Raw genomic sequence first — 14,462 nt, 5'->3', positions numbered from 1 at the left:
ACAGCTTAACGGTGTGTCCGAACGTCGTAACCGTACTTTGTTAGATATGGTGTGATCTATGATGTCTTTTATCGATTTACCACTATCGTATTGGGGTTATGCATTAGAGACAACTGCATTCACGTTAAATAGGGCACCATCTAAATCCGTTGAGACGACACCGTATGAACTATGGTTTGGCAAGAAACCTAAGTTGTCATTTCTTAAAGTTTGGGGTTGTGATGCTTATGTGAATAAGTTTCAACCTGATAAGCTCGAACCCGAGAAGTGCGTCTTCATAGGATACCCAAAATAAATTGTTGGGTAAACCTTCTATTGCAGATCTGGAGGCAAGATATTTGTTGCTAAGAATGGGTTCTTTCTAGAGAATGAGTTTCTCTCGAAAGAAGTGAGTGGGAGGAAAATAGAACTTGATGAGGTAATTGTACCTTCTCTCGAATTGAAAAGTAGCCCATCAAAGAAATCAATTCCAGTGATGCCTACACCAACTAGAGAGGAAGCTAATAATAGTGATCATGAACCTTCAGATCAATTTATTACCAAACCTCGTAGGTCAATCAGAGCACGTTCCGCACCTAAGTGGTACGGTAATCATGTTCTGGAAGTCATGTTACTAGACCATGACGAACCTGCGAACTATGAGGAAGCGATGATGAGCCAAGATTATGCAAAATGGCTTAAGGCCATGAAATCTGAGATGGGATCCATGTATGAGAACAAAGTATGGACTTTGGTTGACTTGCCCGATGATCGACAAGCCATTAAGAATAAATGGATCTTCAAGAGGAAGACGGACGCTGATGGTAGTGTTACTATCTACAAAGCTTGAATTGTCGCAAAAAGGTTTTCGACAAGTTCAAGGTCTTGACTACGATGATATTTTCTCACTCGCATCGATGCTTAACTCTGTCCGAATCATGTTAGCAATAGCAGCATTTTATGAAATCTGGCAAATGGATGTCAAAACTGCATTCCTTAAATGGATTTATTAAAAAATAGTCGTATATGATACAACCAGAAGGTTTTGTCAATCCTAAAGGTGCTGAAAAAGTGTGCAAGCTCCAGCTATCCATCTATGGACTGGTGCAAGCATCTTGGAGTTGGAATATATGCTTTGATGAGGTGATCAAAGTATATGGTTTTATTTAACTTTCGGAGAAGCCTGTATTTACAAGAAAGTGAGTGGGAGCACTACAACCTCTCTGATAAGTATATGTGAATGACATATTGTTGATCGGACATGATGTAGAATTTTCTAGAAAGCATAAAGGAGTGTTTGAAAGGAGTTTTTCAAAAGAAGGACCTCAGTGAAGCTGCTTACATATTGGGCATCAAGGTCTATAGAGATAGATCAAGACGCTTGATAAGACTTTCGATGAGTACATACCTTGATAAGATTTTGAAAGAGTTCAAAATGGATCATTCAAAGAAGGAGTTCTTGCCTGAGTTGTAAGGTATGAAGTTGAGTAAGACTCAAAACCCGACCACAACAGAAGATAGAGAGAGAATGAAAGTCATTCCCTATGCCTCAGCCATAGGTCCTATAAAGTATGCCATACTGTATACCAGACTTATTGTGTACCTTGCCATGAGTTTGGCAAGGGGGTGCAATAGTGATCCAAGAGTAGATCATTGGACAACAGTCAAAATTATCCTTAGGTACCTAAAGAGGACTAAGGAAATATTTCTCGGTTATGGAGGTGATAAAGAGTTTGTCGTAAAGAGTTACGTCGATGCAAGCTTTGGCACCGATCTAGATGACTCTTAGTCTCGATCTGGATACATATTGAAAGTGGGAGCAATTATCTAGAGTAGCTCCATGCAGAGCATTGTAGACAAACAAATTTGCAAAATACATACAGATCTGAATGTGTCAGACCCGTTGACTAAACTTTTCTCACAAGCAAAACATGTTCACATCTTAGTACTCTTTGGGTGTTAATCACATAGCAATGTGAACTAGATTATTGACTCTAGTAAACCCTTTTGAGTGTTGGTCACATGGCGATGTGAAATGTGGGTGTTAATCACATAAAGATGTGAACTATTGGTGTTAAATCACATGGCGATATGAACTGGATTATTGACTCTAGTGCAAGTGGGAGACTGAAGGAAATATACCCTAGAGGCAATAATAAAGTTGTTATTTTATATTTCCTTATATCATGATAAATGTTTATTATTCATCCTAGAATTGTATTAACCAGAAACTTGATACATGTGTGGATACATAGACAAAACACTGTGTCCCTAGTAAGCCTCTACTAGACTAGCTCGTTAATCAAAGATGGTTAAGTTTCCTAACCATAGACATGTGTTGTCATTTGATGAACATGATCACATCATTAGGAGAATGATGTGATGGACAAGACCCATCCGTTAGCTTAGCATAATGATCGTTATGTTTTACTGCTATTGCTTTCTTCATGACTTATACACATTCCTTTGACTATAAGATTATGCAACTCCAGGATACTGGAGGAATACCTTCTGTGCTATCAAACGTCACAACATAACTGGGTGATTATAAAGATGCTCTATAGGTTTCTCCGAAGGTGTTTGTTGGGTTAGCATAGATCGAGATTAGGATTTGTCACTCCGAGTATTAGAGAGGTATATCTGGGCCCTCTCGGAATGCACATCATGATAAGCCTTGCAAGCAATGTAACTAATGAGTTAGTTGCGAGTTGATGCATTACGGAACGAGTAAAGAGACTTGCCGGTAACGAGATCTAACTAGGTATGAAGATACCGATGATCGAATCTCGGGCAAGTAACATACCGATGACAAAGGGAATAACGTATGTTGTCATTACGGTTTGACCGATAAAGATCTTGGTAGAATATGTAGGAACCAATATGAGCATCCAGGTTCCGCTGTTGGTTATTGACCCGAGAAGTGTCTCGGTCATGTCTACATAGTTCTCGAACCCGTAGGGTCCACACACTTAACGTTCGATGACAATTTTGTATTATATGAGTTACGTGATTTGGTGACCGAATATTGTTCGGAGTCCCGGATGAGATCGAACATGACGAGGAGTCTTGAAATGGTCGAGAGGTAAAGATTCATATATAGGACGATAGTATTCAGACACCGGAAGTGTTCTAGGGGTACCGGGTACGTATCGGGTCACCGGAAGGGGTTTCGGGCAACCCTCGGCAAACTATATGGGCCTAATGGGCCAAGAGGGAAAACACCAGCCACTAAGGGGCTGGTGCACCCCGCCATATGGGTTGGCCAAATTGGAGAAAGAAAGGGGAAGAAGGAAAGAAAAAAGGGAATAGGATTCCCCCTTCCCCCTCTTCCCTTCCTACTTCGAATAGGAATAGGAAAGGGGGAGGCCTAATTGGTAGGACCCCAAGTAGGATTCATCCTACGTGGGGCGCTCGCTTGGCTGCCTCTCCTCCCCTCCAACCTATATATATGTGGGGGGGCCACCGCTAGAACACACAACAAACATTGTTAGCCGTGTGCGGCGCCCCCTCCACAGTTTACGCCTCCGGTCATATTGTCGTAGTGCTTAGGCAAAGCCCTGCGCGGATCACATCACCATCATCATCACGACGCCCTCGTGCTGATGAAACTCTCCCTCGACACTTTGCTGGATCAAGAGTTCGAGGGACGTCATCGAGCTAAACGTGTGCAGAACTCGGACGTGTCGTACGTTCGGTGCTTGATCGGTTGGATCACGAAGACGTTCGACTACATCAACCGCGTTAAGCTAACACTTCCGCTTTCGGTCTAGGAGGGTACGTGGACACACACTCCCCCTCTCGTTGCTATGTATCTCCTAGATAGATCTTGCATGATCGTAGGAATTTTTTTGAAATTGCATGCTATGTTCCCCAATAGTTCTGCTGTCTCGCGAGCTTCATAGCTCTCGCATCCGTCGTGCCCTCTCCGCGCGCCGCGCGCACCACTGCTCGAGACTGAGTTTGAGCGCCTTGCCCTTCTTCCAACGGAGCCAGTGGGAGTCTGTCTTCGTCGACGTCAGTGAGTGGCAATAGACAGCCGCGAGGAGCTCCTCCTCCTCATCGGGCACCACCGGCGATCCACGTCTATGGCGGAAGGACTGAGTGGCAGCCTTCGCCACCGCCACCTTTCCACTCGTATCCGATTTGGGCATCTGTGGCGACGGCATGGCGGGCATGAGCACCCCACGATGCAATTGAGGAGCAGCAGCCGGAGGATTAGAGAGCGGCGGAATTGTGCGCAGTGCAGACTAGGCCCGTGCTGACGGCTGCAGCAGGGGACGGAGTAGAGCCGGAGCTGTCGCCCTGTGTCGACCCACGAGCAACGCGATGCAAAGGGCCATCGTATCCTCGCCGCCCTCTGCCTCGTGGACGAAGGCATCCAAGTCGCCCTCTTTGCTGGATCCATTGCCTCCCGCTGCTGCTGGTGCTTGACATTGGGATGGAGAGGGAGTGGGAATCATGGAATGAATGGGGAGTGGAAGGAACACGACGGACTGCAGAGCGAGAGTGTAGTGGAGTTAGGGTTTGTTCCGGGTGTGGATTTTAGTGGCGATGGAGTCGGGTCGTTGCGGGCCATGGTTGGCTGGGCTGACATGACGGACACGCCCAAACGCATCCGAGACTCGCCATATTCATCCCAGATTTGGATTGGATATCAGGACATAATTTTGCACTTTGTTAAAATTAACATACAACAAGTTTTTCCTCTATTTTTAATGGCCTTTAATTCGAATTGACCACCAGAACAAACGTGGGAAGCCATCGGTGATGCAAGAAAACAACAGAGTTATACGAGAGCAACTAGTTAACGAGCGCTCCTTTGGGAGCCTCGCAACGATCAGCGCCACTTGGCGCCCCCTAAGCCATTCGCCACGTGTCGCGTTCTGGGCGCTCCCTCCGAATTTTTTTATTTTTCCGCACGCGTTTTCGGCTTTTTAAAAAAAAATTCAAAAAAATCGGCGTTTTGGTTTTCCACGGGTCTTCCTTAGCTTTTCAATCAAAACTTTTTAAAAAAATATTTTGCGTGAAAAAACGTGTTTCTTTTCATTTCATGAGTCACGGTTTTGCTTCCGCGAGAGGCATGGTTTTGCTTTCGCGAAAGTCACGGCCGTGTCTTTCAAAAACGAAAAAAAACATTTTATTTTTTTTTCTTTCACGAGAGTCACGGTTTTGTTTCCGTGAGAGACACGGGCGTGCTTTCGCGAGACTAACGGCCGTGCCTCTCGGAAACAAAAAAACTCATTTTTTGTTTTTTTTCTTTCGCGAAAGTCACGGTTTTGCTTCCGCGAGAAACATGGTTGTGCTTTCGCGAGAGTCACAGTCGTGCCTCTCGAAAAAGGAAAAACGTGTTTTCTTTTTTTTTCCTTTCACGAGATTCACGGTTTTGCTTTCGCAAGAGTCACGGTTGTGCTTTCACGAGAGTCACAACCATGCCTCCTCGGGAACGGGAAAAACACGTTTTCTCTTTTTTTTCCGCAAGAGTCATGGTTTTGCTTTCGCGAGAGGCACGGTTGTGATTTCGTGAGAGGCAGGGGCGTGCCTTTTTCGGAAAGGGAAAAAACCCGTGCTCCCGGTTCGGTTTTTTCGTCTGGTTTTTCATCCGGTTTTTTCATGAAAAAAAAGTTCGTCAAAACCTATGAACACGTGATCTAGTTTTAAAGATCTCGACGCGAGGAATCCAACGGTGAAAACGGTTCGAGATTTGGATGCACGGTTTGAGAGATAAAACATTTTGAATAAATGGATCTACGAAAAAAGGAAAAACTCACAGGTTGCGACAAGTAGCACGCTGCATGTGCGCCACTTGTCGCAACAAAGGGAATTGGAGTGATCTTTGCAACGAATACTCCTTAATTACTGATTTCGGGGTGTCCACTAGTCCGCTCACTTGCGACCCCTATGCGCCAAACAGTGATCGCCCCTGCGTCCGCTGCGTTTTCTTCGATTTTATTCAGGCATCTTACTTTTCTCCTCGAGTTTTTACCTTCTTTTTCTTGGATCCTTTGTTTCTTTTTTGGTTTCCTTAGGGGGGGAGGGGGGGGGGGTCCTTCAGTTTTCTAGGATTTTTTGAGTGCTTTTTCTAAACCATGACATTATTCATAAGCGTTTGAGTACATTTATCGTACATAGCATGAACGTTTCTGTTGTACTCATTTAATATTTATCAAATGCTTGATAAACATTTCTGCAGAGCATATGTTTTCATGTCTACTTTTTTCATATATATTGTATATTTTTCCTATACATCTAACGCTTTTTTATATACTTTACATTTTAAAAAACATGGTTTCACAATTACTTAAATAATATTTTGGAAAAAAGTATGATACAAAACCTTTTATTTTTAAACTATGTGACATTTTTAAATGTCACAAATATTCTTTTTGAAATATATGAACATTTATTTTTCTAATTGTAAAGTACAGCTTTTTTCAAGGTACTTAACATTTTTTTAAATCACACAAACATTTTTTTACATCGGATAACATTTTTTAATTATGTACACGTTTTTCAAATGGTCAAGTATTTTTAAAATGTTAATCTTTTTTTGAATCGTATTAAGAATTTCTAAAACACGGCGGACTTTTTTCTACGCTGCGTTTACTAATTTATTTTCATATAATATACGTGTTTTGTTTTCTGAAACTATTAAAAAGACACGCATCTCATCAGATTGACGGTCCATGTCGTAACTGGACTGGCAACTATTGGCTAGCTCGATCCATGCTGCGGGTAGCAAATAACCACGCTAAGGTACTTGGGCTGGCCCAAGTGGTGTAGGGTTGGTTCGTCCTTTTCTATTTTTTACTTTGGTTTACATTTTAAAAATATTACAAAAAATGATATAGTTAAAAAATTAATTTACAAAAAATGTTCATCACGCAGTTAAATTTTTTTAATACGGTGAATAAAAAAAATCTTCGGGCAACTTTTAGAAAATGTTCTGGAATTCAAAAAAAATTACGTGACATTTTATAAAAAGTTCACATGTTTAAAAAATATGTTCGTGGCATTCATAAAAAATGATCATGCAATGTAAAAAAATACTCAAGTTATTTATAAACTTGTTTCGTATGATTAAAAAATCTATGTGACATTCTAATAACTGTTCATGTGTTTTAAATATATGTTCGGAATTTGATAAAAATAATATAAAATGTAAAAAACGGTTCGCGTAGTTTAGAAAATAGAATTTGTGCCATTAAAAAAGTTCAACATGTATTTCAAAATTTTAACATCCATCCAAAAAATATCTGAAGCATGTATTTGGAAAAATGTAGGTCATATATTTGGAAAATGTTCAATGAGTGGTAAAAATGTTTTACAAGTATATGAAATGTGCAATGTGTATTTAAAAAAATAGACATTTGTGAAAAAATGAAGAAATACAGTGAAGGAGCATAGAAAAACTGATTAGACAAACCAAAGAATTGAAAGAAAACCAGAGGAAAACTTGAACAAAAAACAGTGCGACTGGGTCGGCCCATTAAGGAACTGCTTGAGGCTCTTTCACTAGTCGCAGTAAGCCACACATAACTCCGAAATCACTAATTAAGAAGTACTCATTGCAAAGATCACTCCAATTCCCCTTGTTGCGACAAGTGGCGCACATGCAGCGCGCCACTTGTCGCAACGTGGGAGTTTTCCCTTTTTTCGTAGATCCATTTATTCAAAGGAAAACGCTAATGCTCCGCCGGCTGATGGCACGGAGAGTTCCGCCACCTGCGCGTTCTTTTTGAAGATCAAAAAGCAATCACTATACCACGTTGTGATTTTTATGCCATAGGTAAGAACGGTTCTTGCTAAGTCCGTAGCAGCCACGTAAAACTTGGAACAACAAAGTAGAGGACGTCTAACTTATTTTTGCAGGTCATGTTGTGATGTGATATGGTCAAGACGTGATGAGATATAAATTGTTGTATAAGAAGATCATGTTTTGTTAAAGTCATCGGCAACTGGCAGGAGCCTTATGGTTGTCTCTTTATTGCATAAGAGGCAAGCGTCATATAATTGATTTACTTTATCGCTATGTGATAGCAATAGTTGCAAAAGCAATAGTTGGCGAGACGACCATATGAAGACACGTTGATAAAGATCAAGATGATGGAGAATGGTGTCATGCGGGTGACGATGGAGATCATGACGGTACTTTGGAGATGGAGGTCAAAGGCACAAGATGATGATGGCCATATCATGTCACATATTTTGATTGCATGTGATGTTTATCTTTTATGCATCCTATTTTGCTTAGTACGACGGTAGCATTATAAGATGATCCCTTACTAAAATTTCAAGGTATAAGTGTTCTCCCTGAGTATGCACTATTGCGACAGTTCATCGTGCCGAGACACCACGTGATGATCGGGTGTGATAAGCTCTACGTTCACATACAACGGGTGCAAGCCAGTTTTGCACACGCAGAATACTCGGGTTAAACTTGATGAGCCTAGCATATGCAGATATGGCCTCGGAACACTGAGACCGAAAGGTCGAGCGTGAATCATATAGTAGATATGATCAACATAGTGATGTTCACCATTGAAAACTACTCCATCTCACGTGATGATCGGACATGATTTAGTTGATATGGATCACGTGATCACTTAGATGATTAGAGGGATGTCTATCTAAGTGGGAGTTCTTAAGTAATATGATTAATTGGTATTTCAGACTCATGCCCGAGTCGAGAGGTATGAGACCTCTGACAAGTACTTTGCCTACAAGATGGAGGAGAATAGCTCAACCAGTGAGCATGTGCTCAGAATGTCTGAGTACTACAATCGCTTGAATCAAGTGGGAGTTAATCTTCCAGATAAGATAGTGATTGATAGAGTTCTCTAGTCACTATCGCCAAGTTATTGGAACTTCGCGATGGACTATAATATGTAAGGGATGACGAAAACGATTCCCGAGCTCTTCGCGATGCTAAAATCAGCGAAGGTAGAAATCAAGAAAAGCATCAAGTGTTGATGGTTGACAAGACCACTAGTTTCAAGTAAAAGGGCAAGGGAAAGAAAGGGAACTTCAAGAAGAATGGCAAGCAAGTTGCCACTCCCATGAAGAAGCCCAAAGCTAGACCCAAGGCTGAAACTGAGTGCTTCTACTGCAAAGGAAATGGTCACTGGAAGTGGAACTGCCCTAGATACTTGGCGGATAAGAAGGATGGCAAAGTGAATAAAGGTATATTTGATATACATGTTATTGATGTGTACTTTACTAGTGTTTATACCAACCCCTCAGTATTTGATACTGGTTCAGTTGCCAAGAGTAGTAACTCAAAACGGGAGTTGGAAAATAAACAGAGACTAGTTAAGAGCGAGGTGATGATGTGAGTTGGAAGTGATTCCAAGGTTGATGAAAGTGCTAGTTATCGACTAGAGGGGGGTGAATAGGCAATTTTTATGAAAGTCTTCAAAACATGGGAGTTTAGAAGACAAACGATAGAAATGAGCCTATAACCATGCAGCGGAAGGTAGACTACACTAGACAAGCCATAGTCAAGTATTCAATGAAGTGAGAGCACGAAGACTAATAGCAGCTAGGCAGTACGGATCAGGATGGAAGATAGTATGAAACCAATCTGAACAAACAGTCACACAGTGAAGACAAATGGACAATGCAAACATGCAATGACTTCACAAGGACCAACTGTAAATAAAGAGATGGGAAGGATAGAACCAGTGGCTTGTTGAAGACAATGATTTGTTGGACCAGTTCCAGTTGTTGTGACAACTGTACGTCTGGTTAGGGAGGCTGAGATTTAACTCAGAAGACCATGTCTTCACCTTATTCCCCTTGAGCTAAGGACACCCAGTCCTCACCCAATCACTCTGGTAAGTCTTTAAGGTAGACTTCCAAACCTTCACAGACTTCCTTCACCGGCGATCCACAATGACTCTTGGATGCTCAGAACGCGACGCCTAACCGGCTGGAGGATTCACAGTCCTCAAGTGTAACAAGTCTTCAGATCACACAGACAGGAAGACTTCAGTGATGCCTAACACTCTTTGGCTCTGGGTGTTTAGGACTTTGTCCTCGCAAGGATTTCTCTCTCAAAAGCTTCGGAGGTGGGTTGCTCTCAAACGACAAAAGCCGTGCACTAACTCTGAGCAGCCACCGATTTATGGTGTAGGGGGTGGGCTATTTATAGCCACTAGGCAACCCGACCTGATTTGTCCGAAATGACCCTAGGTCACTAAGGAACTAACACGTGTTCCATTGGTCAGATTTCAAACACACGCGACAACTTTACTTGGGCTACAAGTAAAGCTGACTCATTCAGCTCTGGATAAGATTTGCTCTCATTGTCTTCGCTCGAAGACATAGGATTTTGGTTAAGCATTACTTCAGTCACTCTGACTTTGTTCACTGGGACCCCACTTAACAGTATGGTGGTTCCTATGACTCAACAAAGAAGAAAAGGAAATAACGAAACAACTAAGTCTTCGCGCTCCATAGTCTTCACGCAATGTCTTCTCTTGTCATAGTCTTCAATGTGAATGTCTTCACATACCACCTTTGTCTTCAATGTCTTCATACATTTTTAGGGGTCATCTCCGGTAGGTAAACCGAATCAGTGAGGGACTACTACCTGTGTTATCCTGCAATTCTCACAAACACATTAGTCCCTCAACCAGGTTTGTCGTCAATACTCCAAAATCAACTAGGGGTGGCACTAGATGCACTTACAATCTCCCCCTTTTTGGTGATTGATGACAAACTGGTTGAAGTTTTCAATGGGGATAAAAGTATGTGAAATTGTAAAGGATTTAGGTATTGTCTTCGTAAGTAGCAGAAAGGCTCCCCCTGATGATGTGCATATAAGTATTTTGCTTTTGAATGCAAATGCACATGGCAGGTTGTACTTGCAGAGCTCCTCTTCTACTTATGAAGACAATTTATTATGCATGAAAGGATATAACGAAGATAATGACATGCATAATGAAAAATGGACGTCTGCAAAATGACTTCGTGCGGAATTTATCGTCGCACATGTGGAATTTATCATCGCATCACATAGTGTCGAAAAGGTAGCAGACGACCATCAAGTTTAAGTGTTACAACTCAAAACGAACAAATGTATCAGAAGCAAGAGTTGTAAGCACTTGACAAATGTAGCAAAAGTATAGCAACCACCCATATGGACCCACTTGAAGACTATCAACTCATATGCTTCTCCCCCTTTTGTCAGTAATGACCAAAAAGGTTTGAAGACATAGAGCTTGCTACTTGTTCCCATGTGGAGTAGGCGATGAAGCAGGGTCGTCGCTGAGGTTTGGTGGTGCATACGAACTTGGTGCAGTGTCGATATGCGCCGAAGTTGGAGGTGGTGAGGTAGCATCATCTTGATCATCTATGACTCTGGCATTAACTGTTGCAGCTGAGGAAGAATAGTCAGAGTCTTCAAGTGAGGGAGTGCGACGCAAGTGAGCATTCCTCGGAGGAGTTGAGTCAAACTTGAATCTCTCTGCGAAGCCATCGTCTTGAAGATCAGATTCAGCACTGAGTAACGTCAAACTCTTCCATGACCTCCAACAGGTTTCATGTGTAACAAAGGCATTCTTGGTGGCAAGATTTTGAATGTGATTGACATCCACCAAGAGGCTTTGCATCTGATGCTTAAGCCAGTCATGATGCTTATCCTGTTTTTGATGTAGAGCGACGAGAAGCTCTCGGTCATTGAGAACACGAGATCGCTTCCGAGGCCTTTAGGCGATGGTACTTGCAGTGGCTTCAGTTTGGGTGCGAGGGGCACGTGTATTGCCAGCCAAGGGATAAACACGAGAAACGGCCTGAACTCCTTCAATGGGCTGGGTGAAGCTTTGATGATCAACATTGTGAAGATAAATTGGCTCCTTTGCAGGCTCTGGGTAAATGGCTTCGACAGACAGATCAACCTCTAGCAAGAATATAAGGTGATTGCGCGCAGACGGCTGATAGTTGATAGCAGAGTGAAGCTTGATGAGGCGCATTACCCATGGAGCATAGAACTTCACACCAAAGATATCGGAGCCAGATGCAGCCAATTTCCTGATGAAGAAGTCTTGAGCATTGAAGCTGATGTCATTGAAGATATAGAAAACCAATGTCTTCATTGCTCCTTCAAGCTTCGCTGCAGGAGAATGTCCTTTGACCGGCTAGAGAGTTCGCCTGATAATATGATAAATAGTGCGGGGCAGATACTCTAGGTCTTCAACAAAGAACTTCGTAGGATAGTCAGCCTCTTGTGGCAGTGGCTTCATCATGCTCAGCATTTGGCTCATATTTGGCTCTGGCTTCTGGAAGATGCTTTCCAACGCATTCTGGTGTAGCTGACAACCTGGTCATAATGTTCGCCAGGAGTGGGCAGGGCGGTAAGCTCAATGATGTCTTGGGCTTTAGCTTCATGGTGTACATCGCCTGTCATTCACTCAAGGATCCAAGTCTTCGGATCCCTGTTGTAGCCGCGAATGTGAAGGGTAGCGTAGAATTGTAGCAGAAGCTCTTCATTCCAATGTTCTTTGGTAGTCACAAACTATAGAAGGCCAGCATCTCTGAAGCAGTCAAGGGCTTCTTCTAGGCAGGGCAGGCTAGCAATGGCTTCGCTGTCTAGACGCATATGAGGGAAAATGTGCCCCTGATTGTATAAGATGCAGGAATAGTAGCTGTGCTGCTGATAGCTCCAGAATCGATCTGAGTAGATTCTTGGTCTTGTGTAGGGGTTCTTGGCACTGTCAAAGAATGTGTTGTGTGCCTTCAAGCCATTCAGATTAAACAATCCTGGTGAAGTTGCAGTACTTGGAAACCTTGGTAGCCTTAGCTTTGGCTTCTGGACCTGAGGCCTGTGCTCCACATGATAGTCAAATTGCGGACCGACAGCAGGTGGAGGAACCAGAATGGGCCAGCGGATGGTGGTAAGTTGTCCTTGATAGAATGCTTGCTCAAGGGTGTGTGGCTGTGGAGGAGGTACAGGAGCAGTGGCATTGACTTCTGGCTACAGATTGGCTTCAGGTGATGAAGCTATGTACCTAGGGTAGGATCATGGACCTGTCCTGACTGCCCTACCCAAGGACATCTCTAGAAGAAATCACCTTTCAATCGACTCGGAGGTGTTCCACTCGACATACTCGAAGACACTCGACCAAGAAGCAATCACTCGACCAAGATCCAACCACTCGACGGCCAGGAGACCTAAAGTCACTCCGCACGCTAACAGTCGGTCATTAAGTAGATTTTATGGTCATCATAGCACTTTATTAGTGGCGTTACCAGTAACGCCCGACCTTAATGTATTTGAAACCCTGCATAACTGAGGGCCGGAGGGGTCTGGCGAACTCTATATAAGCCACCCCCTCCTCAGTGTAAAGGGTTCGCACCCCTATAATTCATACACACATAATCCAGTCGACCGCCTCCAGGCTCCGAGACGTAGGGCTATTACTTCCTCCGAGAAGGGCCTGAACTCGTAAACCTCGTGTGCTTACAACTACTCCATAGCTAAGATCTTGCCTCTCCATACCTACCCCCCTACATTACTGTCAGACTTAGAACCACGACAGTTGGCGCCCATCGTGGGGCGGTGTCTTAGCGATTTGTTGGAGGAGTTGCGGTCTTTTCCGATCCAAATCATCATGGTTTCTGGTGGAGTTTTGGTGGAGGGCCGCGAGATCCGTCTCGGCGCGCTCACGTTCATCACCGACGACTCTGCTTGGCTCCAGGAGGCTCCGCTCGGCGTCGACGCACTCCCTGTCCGCGAGGCAACGCACTTTCGCGCGTGCGTCCGCGGCGTCCTCTTGCGGCAACCGTCGACCCATTATCGGTCGGCCCCTGTGTTGCCCTCCCTCCCTGTTTCTCGCCGGCGCAGGCGCTCCGGTCGGTCGAGACTTCAGTGGTGGGTGAGACATGCAGTGGCACGCCAGTCGGCCACCCCTCAAGTCGCGGCGATCGAGCCCGACGAATCCCTCTACGGCCTGTTCGATCTGTCGACTGGCTCCGCAGAGACCGCATCCGAGTGCGACAGCAATGATCCGGCGGCGGAGGTTCTGATGGTCGATGGACCGCCCAGTCCTCCCGGTTTTCCCCGCACCAACGGAGGCGCAGGTGGAGGCGATCCGTCGCATCCCCATGAGGAATATCTCCCCGAGCCTCTCATGTCGCTGCAGAGAGAAGAACTTCGTCGCCGGAACATGGATGCACTGGACACTCCTATCGTTGGAGAAACCCCCGAGGCTCGTGCCTTGGAGGACGCGCGCCTGGCAAACTTGGCTGAGCGCACTTGACTGGAGAACCTCCAGCGAGCACTTGACGAGCGTGCGCGACAACGGGTTCCAGAATCCAGTCGACGTCAGCTCTTTCCGCCCTCGCAGGTATATCGAACTCCGATTCAGAATTTAGCAGCTGCAGCCCGTATAGCAGAGTCGATTCAGCCTTCCCAGTCAGAGGCTGGAAGAGGCTTGCTGCAGATCAAAGCGTTACTCCGGGCAGCAGGAGACCAGAATTCCGCT

This window comes from Triticum urartu, chromosome 6 (assembly GCF_003073215.2).
Source record: "Triticum urartu cultivar G1812 chromosome 6, Tu2.1, whole genome shotgun sequence".
Taxonomy (NCBI): Eukaryota; Viridiplantae; Streptophyta; class Magnoliopsida; order Poales; family Poaceae; genus Triticum; species Triticum urartu.
The sequence above is the reverse complement of the archived record's forward strand: the minus strand, read 5'-3'. Positions refer to the sequence as shown.